The following is a 13,207-nucleotide window of genomic DNA, read 5'->3' as shown; positions in this document are numbered from 1 at the left end:
TATATATATATATATATATATATATATAACATAAAATATGTGTTAATCAACTGTCATGTTATTGGTAAGGCTTCTGGTCAACAGTAGGTTATCAGTGGTTAGGTTTTGGGGGAGTCAAAAGCTATATGTGAATTTTTGACTGTATGGGGGTCAGTTTCCCTAATCCCTGCATTATTTTTATTTTTTTTTTGCGACAGAGTCTCATACTGTTGCCAGGTTGGGGTGCAGTGGCGTGATCTAGGCTCTCTGCAACCTCTGCCTCCTGGGTTTGAGCGATTCTCCTGCCTCAGCCTCTTGAGTAGCTGGAATTACAGGTGCCTGCCACAATGCCCAGATAATTTTTGTATTTTTAGTAGAGAGAAGGTTTCACCATGTTGGCCAGCTGGTCTCAAACTCCTGATGTCAAGTGGTCTGCCTGACTTAGCCTCCCAAAGTGCTGGAATTACAGGCATGAGTCCCCATGCCTTGCCACCCCTGAATTGTTCAAGGGTCAACTGTACTAGCTGTTATCCACTTGAGATGTAATCTACTTCTCACAATTCCTCAAAAGGGGAGCTCTCTGTCTCTGGGCCTTTGCACATGCTGTCTTCTCTGCTAAGAACACCTTTTCTCTGGGAAGACCCTGGGGACTGAGTTAGGTGCCCTGCATGTACCTCACCTGCCTCCTCTTCTCCTCTTTCCCAGGACTTATCTCATGGTCATTGCCCGGTCAGTGGTCAATGCCTGTGTCCCCCATCACAGTGTGGGCACCTTGTGGGTACAGAAGCTTCTGTCTTATTCTTCCTTGTTCCAGGTGCTTAGCACAAAGTAAGCACTAAGGAACTGGTTATTTTATTTTATTTTATTTTGAGATGGAGTCTCCCTCTGTTGGTCAGGCTGGAGTGCAGTGGCGCAATCTCAGCTCACTGTAACCTCCACCCCTCGGGTTCAAGCGATTCTCCTGCCTCAGCCTCCCAAGTAGCTGGGATTATAGGCGCACGGCACCATGCCCAGTTAATTTTTGTATTTTTGGTAGAGACGGGATTTCACCATATTGGCCAGGCTAGTCTCGAACTCCTGACCTCAGGTGATCCACCTGCCTCAGCATCCCAAACTGCTGGGATTACAGACGTGAGCCACTGCGCCCAGCCAGCAGGCACTGGTTATTAAGTTAAACTTTGAACTCCGTGCTATAGGATGTAACTAAAAAAGCTAGATTAGACTCAGAAAGGATTTGAAAATAAATAATACAAATCTGGTGAAAAGCCATGGCCAGAACAGGGGCATTTCCTCTACTTCATAATGACATTAACCATTTAAATGCCAGGTTCTGTGCCACGTGCTTATCCATGCTATCTCTTTTCTCTTTTAAAGCCCATGCACACAATTATCTCCATGTTAGTGATGAGGGTTTGGCCATTTAGGGAGGCAAAGTGACTTGCTCAAAGTCACACAGCTCGTAAGGGCTGAGGCGGGACTCATGCCTCTTGGAGGAGCTTGCCTCCAAGAGCTTGTCGCCTCTGGAAACAGTGATGCTGGCAGGGAGGGTGATTGCTGCTTACCTGACTCTGAGGGCCCACTGGGCAGAGAAAATGACCTGTGCTGTGGGCCCTGAGCAGCAGCAGGGTCAGCGGGAGACTGAGGAGGTGGATTTCAGTTTCCTGGGTTCAAGAATGCAGACTGCCTGATGGGGTGGCTGCAAATGAACTCTTGCCTTGCACGTCTGCCACCCATGTGCCTCAAGGTCCAGGCCTGGGTTGAGATCCCTCCTCTCTGTCTATCCCCAGTGCTGTTGGGGGTGGGGAGAGGGGTTCTGGGGAAAGAGGAAGGAAGAGGCAGTCCAGCCAGAGGTCAACAGAGGAGCCAGAGGAAAAGGGAAGGAAGAGGAAGGAGGGAGGGCTTGGAGTGTGCTGGGATTCCCGGCTCCCTCCAGTGCCTGAGTTCGTGGGTTCTGAGAAACAGGACACTCTCTGGGTTGGAGGTGGGCTGCCTGAATTTGACCTTTTGGGCAGATGGGGCAGAAATCAGGGCCCCAAACAAACTCCATCTTGAGAGCCAACTGGAGAAGGACCCTGGCCTGGGGGCCAGGAGCCCTGGATTCCAGCTCCTTCTCTGTTTCTTGTTCTCGGGCAAACTCCTTCCAGCTGTAGGCCTCAGTCTCCAGATCAGTTGAATGGAGGTTTGGACTCAATGACTTGAGGCACCCCCTACAGAAAGGTGGGAAGCTGGGGCTCAGAGAAGGACTGGGGAGGGAACTGGAAGTTGGGTCAAGATGGGTGCTAGTGGCGCCTGTCCGTGGGCCTAGAGCCTAGTTCCGCAGCCACCCCACTCCCTCCCAGCTTCTCCTCTGCCTACCACACAGACCACGTGGCCTTCTCTTCTCTTTTTCTATATTCAGATATCCTAGAGTTCTGAGGAAGGCCCAGGCTGGCGCCCGGGAACTCTGAGCTGCTGAAGGAGGCAACTCTAGCGGGAAGGATTGCAGTTAGAGATACAGCAGGTCACAGGCTTGGGAGGAGATAGCTGGGCTGCAGGAGGGGCCACCCTGAGTGCCGTGGGAGCAGTGAGGGGTCTTTTTGTTACCCTAGCCTGCCTCTGGCCCAGTAGCCACCCCCCCAGCACTGGTTACTTCTGGAGTCTGGACTACCCAGCTGGCTGATAGGGGTCGGAGTGGGGAAGGTGGGTGGGAAGGAATGCAGCCCTGGCCTTGTCTGAGAGCTCACCCTGACCAGCAAAGTCATGGAGGCTGTGCCTGGCTGGCTGGGGGCCTGTGGCCAAGGGTGCAATGGCTGGATTCTATGTTCAGTCTAGACTAGAACTTGGTTTGACTTGAACTGAATTTAGTAGAGTTAAACTGAGTTGGGTTGTGTTGGGATGGGTTTGGTTGGGTTGAGTTGATTGGAATTGAGTTTGATTGACTTGGGTAAGGTTTGATTTGGGTGGGTTGAGTGGAAGTAAATTAAACTGAGTTGAATTTACGATAGTGGAGTCATTAAACCCCAGCCCTATCCCTCACAAGCAGCCACTCTGTGGTGGGAGGACAAACCCCTGCTTACTCCTCTCCCCTGGGCCTATGAGGCCTTCCCCCTGGTGTTCTCAGAATGGTGCCTGCAGTCCTGACCCCAAGAGGTGGAAGGGTTGGGGTCAGTGGTGGATGACTCTCATCAAAGGGACACCCAGAATCTTCTTGGCTCTCCTCCTCCCCACCCTCCAAACAATACATTTTACTATGAGAGAGGTAGAGAAAGGCACAGAGAAGAGAGAGAGATGGAGGAAAAAGCGAGTCAGTGAGGCACTGCTCTGAGACAGTAATGGCATGGCGATTGATACTTCTGTTCGCAAAGATGGCTTCTAGGGACAGACACTGTTGTTTTCCCACCCACCTCCCAGCCTGATGCTCAAATCTCCTTAGGCTGGGTTCAGATTCTGGGCTCTCCAGCCTCAGGAGGGCCTCATTCTGATTCCCCTAACTCCGTATGATCTGGGGCAGGCCCCCTCCAGTCTCTGGGTCTCAGTTTCCCTATCCATAAAATGAGAAGATTGGCCTCAGTTTCCTTCCAGCTCTATTGTGTCTAATGCTAATTTTGTGACTGGGGAAGTAGCTTTAGCTCCTGGTTCTCAGGCAGTCGGGGCTGACCTAGGGCTCCCCTGGTGGAGAAAGGGTGGAGGGGATGAAGGGACAGGGGCATCTCCGTTCAGGAGGAATAATTCCCCACCCAAAGCTTAGAACACGAAGCAGATTGTGCCAGAAACAGAGACAGAGGGGGAAGAGTCAACGAGAGGAAGACAGCAATACGGAATTATTGAAAGAGGAGGGGAGTCCAAGACAGCCACACACAGACAGAGCAGAGATAATGAGAGAGACGGAGAGAGAAAGAGAGTGAGTGAGAGAGCACAAAGCTGATAAAGGCAGGCAAAGGAGGACTGGGCCATAAAAAGGAGGGAAGACAGTGCCAGGCAGATGGAGCAGAGAAGCCAGGGACAGAGTTTTCTGCTCCCCGGAGGTCAACTCAGACCCTACTTTTCCCTGCAAGGTATCCAGTCTGGTGGTCCCTCTTCTGCCCATCAAATCTTCTTTTGGAATTTTCCCTGCCCCCCCAATCTAAATCTCCTCCAGATCTCACCTCCCTAGAGGTGGTGTGGGCAGAGGTGAAAGCCCTCACAGGCCTAAGGCTTCGTGGCCTTGGGGCTTCATTAAAGGGTAGTAGCAAATGGCAAAGTCAGGGAGGAATAATAGTTATTATATGTATGGGGATGTGGTTAGAGTTGGGAGAAGAGCAAGGAGAGGCAAAATCCAAAGAAAAATCTCCCCTTCTTTCATTAGATCAGGTATTAACTCTTGTGTTTCATTTCCCTACCAGATATCCTGTCGTTTAGGGATAAGCATTACTTTTTGTCATTTAGGGAATGACAGGATATCTGGTGGGGAGGTGGGAGGAAGGTCTTTATTGTTGGAAGGAAGGAGGAGATATAAAGGAAGAACTGAGCTGGACAGGGATGAGTTTAGTTGAGTTAAATTATGTTGAGTGTAATTGGTTTTGTTTGGGTAGAGTACAGTGGAGTAGAGTTGCGTTGTTGTGTCATGTCAGGAAGGGTTGGGTCAAATTTATTTTAGTTTGGTTGAATGAGTGGAGTTTGGTTTGGGATTGGTTGAGTGGAGATGAGTTGGTTTGACTTGAACTGAATTTAGTAGAGTTAAACTGAGCCAGGTTGTGTTGGAATGGGTTGAGTTGACTGGAGTTGAGAGTTTGATTGACCTTGCATAACGTTTGATTTGAGTGGGTTGAGTGAAAGTAAATTGAACTGGGTTGCCTTGAGTTGAATTTAGGATAGTCAAGATGCATTGAGTTGAGTTGAATTAAGTTGGGTTGGTTGCGATAAGAAAGTTAAAAGACTCCTTGGAGACAGATCCAGGAGAATCGTGCCTCAGGAAGGTGGTGTGAGATTCCAGCAAAGAGAGACCTGGTGAGGGGAGGTGTCCACGGCTGAGATCTAAGCAGACTGTGAGTCTGACATGATTTGGCATAGAAATGATTTATCTCAGTGCTTCTCAATTTTCTTTTGTACTCTACACTCTCATTGGTAATGGAGGCTCATGATTGCATGGGAAGAAAGCAATATCAGAATCTCATTGCATGTGCATGTGTGCTCACGTGTGTGTGTGTATGTGTGTGTGTGTAATTTGAAAAAATACCCACAGGTGGTTCCTTTTTTATTTTTAAAATTAATTTATTTTTAATTGACAAATAATAATTATGCATATTTATGTGGTACAATGTGTATTAGTTTGTTTTCATCCTGCTAATAAAGACATACTCAAGATTGGGTAATTTAAAAAGGAAAGAAGTTTCATCGACTCACAGTTCCACCTAACTAGGGAGGCCTCACAATCATGATGGAAGGCAAAGCAGAGCAAAGGCACGTCTTACATGACAGCAGGCAAGAAAGCTTGCAGGGGAACTCCCATTTATAAAACCATCAGATCTTGTGAGACTCACTACCGTGAGAACAGTATGGGGGAAACCACCCCCATGATTCAATTATTTCCACCTGGCCCAGCCTTTGACACATGGGCATTATTAAAATTCAAGGTGATATTTGGGTGGGGACACAGCCAAACCGTATCAAATGTGATTTTTTTTTTTTTTTTTTTTGAGACAGGGTCTTGCTCTGTTGCCCAGGCTGGAGTGCAGTGGCATGATCACAGCTCACAGCAGCCTTAATCTCCTGGACTCAAGCAATCTTCCCATTTCAGCCTCCTGAGTAGAACTACAAGCACATGCTACCATGCCTGGCTAATTTTCTTTTCATTTTTTTTAAGAGACAGGGTTTCACTGTGTTGCCCAGGCTAGTCTTAGACTCCTAAGCTCAGATGATCTGCCCACCTTGGCCTCCCAGAGTGCTGGGATTTACAAGCGTGAGCCACCACTCCTGGCTAATGTGATGTTTTGATCTGTGTATTTGTTGTGGAAAGATTCAGTCAAGCTAATTAACAAATCCTTCACTTAACTGACTTGTAATTTTTTGTGTGTGATGAGAATGTTGAAAATCTTTTAGCAATTTTGAAATATATAACAGATTATTATTAACTGTGGTCACCATGCAGGTATAATAGATGACTAAAACTTCTTCTTCCTAACTGAAACTTTGCATCCACTCATCAACATCTCTCCTTTCCCCATTTCTCCTCCTCCCCACCTCCCTCTGCCAGCCTCTGGTAACCACCTTCCTATTCTTTGCTTCCATGAGAGTGACTTTGTAAGATTCCACATATAAGTGAGATCATACAGTACTTGTCTTTCTGTGCCTGGCTTATTTCACATAGCATAATGTCCTCCAGTTCCATCCATGTTGTGAATGTTTCCATCTTTTTAAAGGCTGTGTAGTATTCCAATGCGTCTACCTACCACATTTTCTTTCTTTGTATTTTTTTTTTTTTTTGAGATGGAGTCTTGCTCCATTGCCCAGGCTGGAGTGCAGTGGTACAATCTCGATCTCGGCTCACTGCAACCTCTGCCACCCGGGTTCAAGCAATTCTCTGCCTCAGCCTCCCGAGTAGCTAGGATTACAGGCGCCTGCCACCATGCCTGGCTAATTTTTGTATTTTTAGTAAAGATGGGTTTTACCATCTTGGCCAGACTGGTCTTGAACTCCTGATCTCGTGATCCACCCGCCTCAGCCTCTCAAAGTGCTGGGATTACAGGCGTGAGCCACCGCGCCCAGCCACCACATTTTCTTTATCCATGTATCTGTTGATGGACACTTAGGTTGCTTCCATCTCTTGGCTATTGGGAATAATGCTGAAATGAACCTAGACGAGCAGATATCCCCTTGACATACCCCAAAGGTGATTCGTAAATGCCTCCCAGGCTACAGCATGTTCCAGGGGAGAGTCAATATCCCGCAGAATCTTCACTCTTGCCGAGAAGTTCTGTTTGGATGAATCCTTGGCTGGAAACAATTTTTTTAAGGAGAATGAAGGGGAGCATAAAGGTCAGAAAGTCTCCCCTCTCTGTTTCTTAACACAATTCTTAGGTAGCAGCCTTTGAAGAAAAGAAAATGTAATATTTATTGAGCACCTAATATGTGGTAAGTATTTTTGCTTCCGTCGTTGTATAGAACACTCACAAAATATTTCTATTTTATAGTGGGGGAACTGTGGCCCAAGGAATTGAAGCAACAAGGCCAAGGTTACACAGCTAGTTTGATGTAAACCCAGGTCAGTGTGTCCCTTTTTGCCAAGAGAGTGACAGAAAACCATAGATGGTTTGGGGTGACAGCAACCAAAGGATGGTAGGGGAGGTGAATGGGAGTGATGAGCTAGGGTGGTGGTGGGGTGCTGGGGGACTGAGAGTGAGGGTCAGAGGAGACTGGGGTGCAGACAATGTGGGCTGAATGGTCTGTCAGAGAAGAGGTGAGAAGATAAGGGAGTGGGCAGTCCAGAGACACTTTGCAGGTGGACGTCTGCTCATGGAACTTGTGGCCTCAGCAAGGCAGCAACAGGTCAGGTGCTGGTTTGTGCACCTTCAGCCCTTGGGAATTGAGACCCTCCTAAGAATCTGGCAGGTGAGTCCCTGCAAGGAGGTTCCCAGCGTTCTCCTCTCTCCTTTGTCTTCTGTTCCTGAGGTTCATCCCATCATCTCGGAGCTCCTTGACAGCTGAGCACTCCCAGGGCCTGTCTGGAGGTAGGCCAAGATGTCATGTTCTGAGTGTTTGCAGGATGGGTGCAGTGGAACTGAAGGAATCACAGAGCGGCGAGGTCACTCCTGTGTGCTGGGTGTTGGGTGCCCCTAGGAGGCTCCCAGTTTCTGTCCTGAGGGTGGCCTGGGGGAGGGGTTCAGGTTTGGAGTCTCTGGGGTGCTCACAGAGCTGGTGCTCCTCTCCTCCGGAGTGGGTGGTTGTGGGCAGCCAGCTGCATGTCCTACTCACCACCTGGTTCTTTCTTGTGGTCCTGTGGTCCTGGCTGGATGGCTGGGCCTCCTCCTTCCCCAGTGCCTTGATGACTCACATACCCCCTTCCCCACCACAACACACACATACCTCCCCCCAACACAAGCACACCACACTTACCCCACACAACCACTGGGCAGCCCCACGAGAGAGTCCCAGGTTGGATGGAGGGAAGACTGACTCCTCCCAGCTGTGGAGCCGGGGCAGCTCTCCCCATCAAGCTGCTCTGAGGGGCTGGGATCAGGATTCCAGTAGCTCCTTCATTCACTTGCTCATTCTCGGCTTAAAATATGTATATTTGTGGGGATAGCATGCATAGAGAGAAGCCAGAGCCTGAAATTTTAGAACTGCAGTTCAACAAGCAGAAATCTCCAGCCAAGTCACCTCATCTCTCTTTGCCTGAGTTTCCTTATCTGTAAAATGTACATAATACTCTCTTGCAGGGTGATGGAGGGGATCAAACAAGATAACAAAAGCCAAAGTGTGTGTGAACTGTAATCAGAGTTTATAGTTTACAAACATATAAATAGTCATTCATTCATTCACCCCATTGAACAAAGGCTGATGAAATCCTTGAGCACCAGGCAGTGTCCTAAGCCTCCAGGCTTTTACACCAGGCAGTGTCCTAAGCCTTTTACAAGCATTAACTCATTTGATCCTCCTAAAAACCCTATAAGGATGATGCTAGGATTGCCCCCACTTTATAGACAAGGAAACTGAGACACAGAGGATTTAAGTAGTTTGCTCAATGCCATCTGGCTAGCAAATGGTACAGCTGGGATTCACACCTAGTCCTTTTTGATCGACTCAAGAGTATTCCATTCATTCATTTAGGGAACATTTATGAAATACTTTCTCTTTTTTTTTTGAGACAGAGTCTTTCTCTGTCACCTAGGCTGGAGTGCAGTGGCACGATCTTGGCTAACTGCAGCCTCCACCTCCCGGGTTCAAGCAATTCTCCTGCCTCAGCCTCCTGGGTAGCTGGGACTACAGGCACGTGCCACCACGCCTGGTTCGTATTTGTATTTTTAGTAGAGATGGGGCTTCAGCATGTTGGCTGGGCTGGTCTTGAACTCCTGGGCTCAAGTGATCCTCCCTCCTTGGCCTCCCAAAGTGCTGGGATTACAGGTGTGAGCCAACACATCCAGCCAAATGCTTTTTCTATGTGAGTCCCTGGACCCATGGAAAGGAACCAGAGTTGGTGAGGTGGTTGAGGTCATCACCCAGGGGCAGAGGTAGCCTCCTGAGGGTGGAGGTTGGATATGCGGGGTGCAGGAAGGGTTGCAAATTTTGGTTGTTAGCCAGCTAAGATTTCTGCCCTGTGCAGGACAGTCCTACACACGTTGTCAACAGAACCCCATTGAGAAAACATTCAAGAAAAGAGCACAGGCTTTGGAGTCATCCCAGACCTGGGCTGAGTCCCAGCCTTACCATTCCAAGACTGTGTGACTTGGACAAATCGCTTTATGTCTCTTAGCTTCAGTTCCCACCTCTGAAAAACATGATTGAAGACATTATGTATGTGAAGTACCAGAATTATCTAGCATGCCTTGGTTGCTCAATAAACATGAAGGTCTTTTCCTGCTCAAGCAAATACCAAGAAGTATGGAGAAGAAGCAGTTTTGGCTTCCGGCATCCTTGCAAACCCCTCTCCCTCTCTCGTGAGGAGGTCTGAAGCAAGCTGGGTTCTGGACATGCAAGAGCACTCTCACCACGTGGCCCTCCCCCTGCTCTCCATCCAGGCCCAGGGCCCAAGGCCAGTAAGGCTCCTAACCTACCAGCTCTGAGGCTCCAGACAAAAGCCACTTCCCCTCTTGGAACCCTGGATTCTTTGTCTGTCAAATGGAGAGACGCAGTGCTGATGGCCATCCCTTGTTCCTGCCCATCTGGCATCCCTTCCCTCTTCTTTGGGTGACTGCAACCAGTTTTCTATTGGGGAACATCCTGCTCCCACTCTCAGTTGCCTGGGCATGTGGTCTGGGACTGGCCAGTCAGCATGTGGACATTCCATCTTCCTGTTCACAGCCATTGGTTCAGGTACAAGTGTGTGAGCTATCCCTGGAGCAATCACAAGTGTCCCAGGAACTCCTGGTACCAAGAAAAAGGCCAAGAAAGAGGCATTCTCTGGCCGGGCGCGGTGGCTCAAGCCTGTAATCCCAGCACTTTGGGAGGCCGAGACGGGCGGATCACGAGGTCAGGAGATCGAGACCATCCTGGCTAACACGGTGAAACCCCGTCTCTACTAAAATACAAAAAACTAGCCGGGCGAGGTGGCGGGCGCCTGTAGTCCCAGCTACTCGGGAGGCTGAGGCAGGAGAATGGCGTGAACCCGGGAGGCGGAGCTTGCAGTGAGCTGAGATCCGGCCACTGCACTCCAGCCTGGGTGACAGAGCAAGACTCCGTCTCAAAAAAAAAAAAAAAAAAAAAAAAAGAAAGAGGCATTCTCTTCCCATGTGGGATTGGGGCATGAGAGCAGCATAAACCTGGAGGTGCCTGAGACCTCTGTAACGTCACTTGGGGAGAACCTGCCTGAGGATGAAGCCAACAAGAGGAAAAGAGAGAGGAAAACGAGAAGGAGATGAGAGGGAGGGGAAGAAAAGTGGGGTGGAGAGAGAGAGGGGCAGGGGTGGGTAGGAGAGAGAACCTGATATGATTTCTGGATATAGCCTTGCCTGTCCTTGGATTTTCAGCTTGAGAGAAAATACCTCCCCTTCTTTTGCAAAAATTAGTTAGAATTGTGTCTGTTGCTTGTAATAGAAATAATCTTCACTTATTCAGGGGCTAAAAGCACTTATGTTGGCCAGGCACGGTGGCTCAGACCTGTAATTCCAGCACTTTGGGAGGCCAGGGCAGGCAGATCGCTAGAGCTCAGGAGTTCAAGATCAGTTTGGGCAACATGGTGAAACTCTGTCTCTATAAAAAACAAACAAACAACAACAAGAACAACAACAAACAAACCAAAATCAGCCAGCCATGGTGATGAGTGCCTGTATTCCCACCTACTTAGGGGGCTGAGGTGGGAGGATTGCTTCAGTCCAGGAGGTCGAGGCTGCCGTAAGCCGTGATCATGCCACTGCACTCCAGCCTGGGCAACAGAGTGAGACCTTGTCTCAAAAAAACAAAACAAAACAAACACAAAACATCTACATCAAAAGATCGCTGAGTAGATCAAAAGGGAAGATAATGTAAGCAAAAATGTTTCTCTATACTGTATATGGCTGAACGACGATAAGTTATTAGTGAAGTGTTAAAGCAGCAACACACATTCCATGCAAATGACGAGTCAGTCAGTCTAGTTCTGTTTGAAAGACTTGAGAAAATGGACTTTTACGGTTCTTGCCTGAGAACAGAAGGAATTTTTGGAAGTGCAAATTCTTGTGCCCTAAATTTTCAGTTCATTGGGTGCAAGTTTTCTAAGGATGAGGTGTCCTTGCATTGGGTCACACTGTTTCTTATGTGACTTGTTCCAAGGTTGCTTACTTTACAAGAGGCCATAGTACAGTGAGGAAAGATACCTGGCCTGTTGGGGCAAGTCCCTGCCTGGCTCTGAGTCTCTGATTTTGTCACCTGAGTGGGGCTGGATTAGGCCTTCTTCTAGGGAGCAGCTGGCTCTGACCCACTGTGGTCCTGCTATTCCCAGACCTTATCCTGGGACAAGAGAAGTCTGCTCACCTCTGTTGTCTGCAGCATGCACTGGTTACTGAATTCTCCAGAGAAGCCACCTGTCTGAAACCACAGCCCATGCCAGAAAGAGGCTCTTTCTGGAGTCTGGCAGACATTTCCAACTCACTGTCTCTTCACTGTCTGTTCCAGAAATTCGATTTCTCAGCCTGCTTTGCAACCAAGTGAGGCCACGTGACATGGTTCTGGTGAAAGAAATGTAAAGTGGAAATCTCCTGGGGCCATCTCTTCCCTTTCCAACCTTTTCCTGTTTGGAACATGGGCATGAAGTGCTAAGTGCAAGGACACAAACTATTTTGAGGATGACGGAGCTGAAAGATGGAAAGAATCTGGACTCCTGATGGCACTGCTGAGATGCCAAGAAGCCACAACAGGGCTGGGTTGCTTACCTTTGGACTTCTTGTCATCTGAGAGAAATAATTCTCCCTCCTTTTTGGGCTTAGGCCTCCATATTTGGAGTTTTTGATATATGTAACCACATGCATTCCTGACACACCAAGCTAGCATTTGCCTGCAAACATTCTGTCTCTTTTGTTTTTTTAGAGAGATGGAGTCTTGCTAAGTTGCCCAGGTTGGTCTTGAACTCCTGAACTCAAGCAATCCTCCCACCTTGGCCTCCCAAAGTGCTGGGATTACAGGCATAAGCCACTGCGCCTGGCCACTATTCTCTCCTAAATTCTTTCTAGGCGTGTAGTCCAACTTTTTGTTTTTTTTTTCTTGCATCTGGGGCCATAATGACAGAATTGGAGTAATTTTATACTTATTAATTATAATAATTCTACCAGCAATCATTATTTACTGAGTGCCTCCTGAGTGCCAGGAATTGAGCTAAGTGATTTTATTCTCACAACAGTCCCAGGAAACAAATACTGTTATTTTTCTCATTTTCAGATGAGGAAACTGAGGCTCAGAGATGACAAATGACTGGTTCAAATTCACACAGCTAGAATTGAAGCTGGCCTCTGAACCCAGGTCTGCCTTACACCAAAACTCCCACTCTTCATCCTCAGCATGCCTAGTTCACCAAGCTTAGTTAATAGGTAGGGAAACTGAGGTCCAAGAGGAAGAATTACTAGCCCAAGGTCACAGAGTAATTTCAGGGGGTCATTTTACAGGAAATCAGATTGACTGGGTCCCTGTTCCAGGGCTCTTTCTATGATATCCTGCTGCTTAGCAAATGCCAGGGCCTGAAGTCCAGGCTGTGGTCTGGGGATGGTGGGAGCTATTGAAGGTTCTAAACAGAATTAGGAGAGTGTTCCACATGCCAGAGGAGGGCTGTGGAAACACTTCCTCTCCCTTCCACTATGGTGGAGAAGGAAGTGGGGTGAGAGGACTGATGTTTTACAGCCCTATAAACTTCCTGAGCAACGTCCCCTAGCCAGATAATGGCTCTTTCCCCTGGTTTGTCCGTCACAGGTGGCTGAGTCCCCTGATCCCAGGAGCTGATATCTGATGCTCTGCAGATTACACTGATGGGGGGGGGGGTGGCGGCTGGGGAGGATGCCATGGCATGACCACTCAGCCATCCTGTGCCAGTCATATGGTGCTGGCTGTCTAGTGGAGAGGTCTGTGGGGCAGAGGGCCCTGCAGTGGAAAC

At 48.4% G+C, this 13,207-nt stretch overlaps 1 long non-coding RNA gene across 1 annotated transcript in view; it reads left to right on the top strand.

The window, feature by feature from the left end:
* Nucleotides 1-13,207, top strand: part of LOC108537104 (uncharacterized) — a 39,485-nt gene that overhangs the window by 21,722 nt on the left and 4,556 nt on the right. The window contains exon 3 of the long non-coding RNA XR_001887711.1: nt 7,128-7,664. This is a non-coding gene — a long non-coding RNA (uncharacterized LOC108537104). The remainder of the gene's footprint in view (nt 1-7,127; nt 7,665-13,207) is intronic.

The sequence above is a fragment of the Rhinopithecus bieti genome, unplaced genomic scaffold (assembly GCF_001698545.2).
Source record: "Rhinopithecus bieti isolate Rb0 unplaced genomic scaffold, ASM169854v2 scaffold_13710, whole genome shotgun sequence".
Classification (NCBI taxonomy): domain Eukaryota; kingdom Metazoa; phylum Chordata; class Mammalia; order Primates; family Cercopithecidae; genus Rhinopithecus; species Rhinopithecus bieti.
Note: the sequence above shows the minus strand (reverse complement) of the source record. Positions and strands in the feature narration are given on the sequence as shown.